The 2,479-nt window shown below is 32.6% G+C and overlaps 1 long non-coding RNA gene across 1 annotated transcript; it reads left to right on the forward strand.

Moving 5' to 3' along the window:
- Positions 1-222: 222 nt before the first annotated feature.
- On the forward strand, positions 223-1,979 carry LOC121764850. Its single transcript, XR_006042643.1, has 3 exons — positions 223-901; positions 1,628-1,668; positions 1,821-1,979. It is a non-coding gene; the product is annotated as an uncharacterized LOC121764850 (long non-coding RNA).
- The last annotated feature ends 500 nt before the right edge of the window (positions 1,980-2,479 follow it).

The raw sequence follows: 2,479 nt of genomic DNA on the forward strand, positions 1-2,479 counted from the left end.
CGGCGGTTACGAATGAGCCATGATGAGCCTTTATGGCTCGGTTGACCCTGCATGGTAGACTAGGCCTATAAATAGGCTAGCCATCCTTTGCATTTCTACACACAGAACATACAAGCATCCTCATACTCTCTCTGCATTGTCTTTTCCGAAGCTCTGCTCTCTTCCTCTTCCAGTTCGCCGGAGCTCGTTCCAACTGCGGTGTTGCAACGAACGAGACGTAGCCGTTTTATCTTTGGGGACGACACGCCAAAACCGAGAACACTACCGGGGCGTATCTCGTCTTGCGGAAAGAGGCCTCCTCGACTCGGCTAAGTTCTTTATTTTACAGTTTCCAATTCACATTGTATTTTTCGTTTCTGTTTTTCGATCTTCTTTCGGGTTGTATTACGCCCGGTTTAGTGTTTTTCATAGACATATCTCCAACATTAAGTTCTTTCTGTTCCGATATTTGTTCGTTTGATATCTGCGGTTTTTGGTGGGGTTTACAATGACCCCAATTTTCACTTCGTTGTTGAGGGTTTTATTGACACGGGTGGAGCAGAGTTGCAAATGTTTATGCTCTAATTTTGCCATGGAAAGAGTGGGCTGATTTCTAATAGAATTTTGTCGTTCAGTTGTGCATCTCCATTCTGATTTTGATGTTTCCATCCTTATGTTTTTTGTTGTGGTTTTTTAGTGTATGTTATAAAATGCTATAATTGCTTGCTTTTTCCTTGGTAATTGCTTGATAATACTAGAAGTGTTGCTTTTCAGTTTTTGTTGTCGAAAGATTGGGTGGCTATCTATTTTAACTACGTCGTTTAGTTGGTGCTTTTTGTAGGTCGATTTTTGCCATTGCTGGGACTTGGTTCTGCATCGCCATCTTGATTTTGATATTTTGGTCCCTATGTTTTCGATTATGGTATTTTGCAAATCTTAAAAAGTTGTTCTATCAATGTGAGCTGCCTGTATTTTGTTTGATTATTGCTTGCTTATTCCTTCGTAATTGCTTGATAATCATGGAAGTGATGTTGCTCTGATTTGTTTTATGCTTAAAAGTGCTTGCTTTATGATAAAAAAATTGCTTGATTTTTCTTTCGTAATTGCTTGATAATCATGGAAGTGTTGCTGCTCTAATTTTTGGGTCGATTTTGTTAGTTAGCTTATTTTGTGCTTGAAATTGCTTGCTTTATGGAAAAAAAAAGATTGCTTACTTCTTCTTTTGTAATTGCTTGATAATCATGGAAGTGTAGCTGCTTTGATTTTTGGGTCGATTTTGTTAGTTAGCTTATTTTATACTTGAAATTGCTTGCTTCTTCTTTTGTAATTGCTTGATAATCATGGAAGTGTTGTTGCTCTGATTTTTGGGTCGATTTCGTTAGTAGCTTATTTTATGCTTGAAATTGCTTGCTTTATGATAAAATATTGCTTCCTTTTTTTATTTCGTAGTAATTGCTTGGTCATGGAAGTGTTGTTGTTCTGATTTTTGGGTCGATTTTGTTAGGGAGCTTGTTTCATGCTTGAACATTACTGATTTGCATATTACAATTATAAAAATTGCTTGTTTCTTTATACGAATTTGCATTCTCTTCAATGTAATTGCTTGCTTTTCAAAACCTCACATTATAATTGGTTATCTTCTTTATAGGAATTTGCATCATATTTGGTATAGTGATCTTGCTTTCCAAGGTATATGTAATTGCATATTACTGGACATTATGTTGGGTAATATACTATGTAATATAATGTAATATTTATTCTATGCAATGTAATATTTGAAAATTAAAACTATACATTGCACATGTTTATAATAAATTTCAATTGATTTTTGTTTTTTGCAGGTTTATAGAAATCGAAGAATATGATTTGTTGTGGATCAAATTTGTTACATTTATATGTGATAGATGGAAGTCAATGTATTTTTCTATTTCAATAATATTTCTATAGAATGTAAACTCTACAATAATTATTTCATGATTAATGCAATAACAAGTTGTATATAATGCAGACTCTTTAATATTATAATGCGTTGCACTGCACATATTAAAAAAAATGTAAACTTCAAATATGTAGTATTCATAAATCATATGTAAATATTATTTCATCATAAAACAATACTCAACACAATACTATGCAGTGTGGTAGTCATATTTTGTACTACCATGAAATTGAGTGAAATATGGAATGAACACAATAATATTATTAGTATGCAAATCTTAATTTAGTAATAAGCAAATTCCAAGACATTACATTGCAATATGGTAGGCATATTGTATACGCTAACAAAAAAGTATGGAACCGAACACAATAATGTGTATGTAATATGCAAACCATATAAAAGTAAAATGCAATGCTCAATAAATAACGTTGCAATATTGTTACGAACAGAATAAGGTAACACTACAATAATGTTTAAAATAATATCATGCATCTAAAAAATTATGGGTAAAGAAATAAAGGAAATCATAATCGACATTATAAGAGAAATAAATCTATAATT

The sequence above is a fragment of the Salvia splendens genome, chromosome 14 (genome assembly GCF_004379255.2).
Source record: "Salvia splendens isolate huo1 chromosome 14, SspV2, whole genome shotgun sequence".
Taxonomy (NCBI): domain Eukaryota; kingdom Viridiplantae; phylum Streptophyta; class Magnoliopsida; order Lamiales; family Lamiaceae; genus Salvia; species Salvia splendens.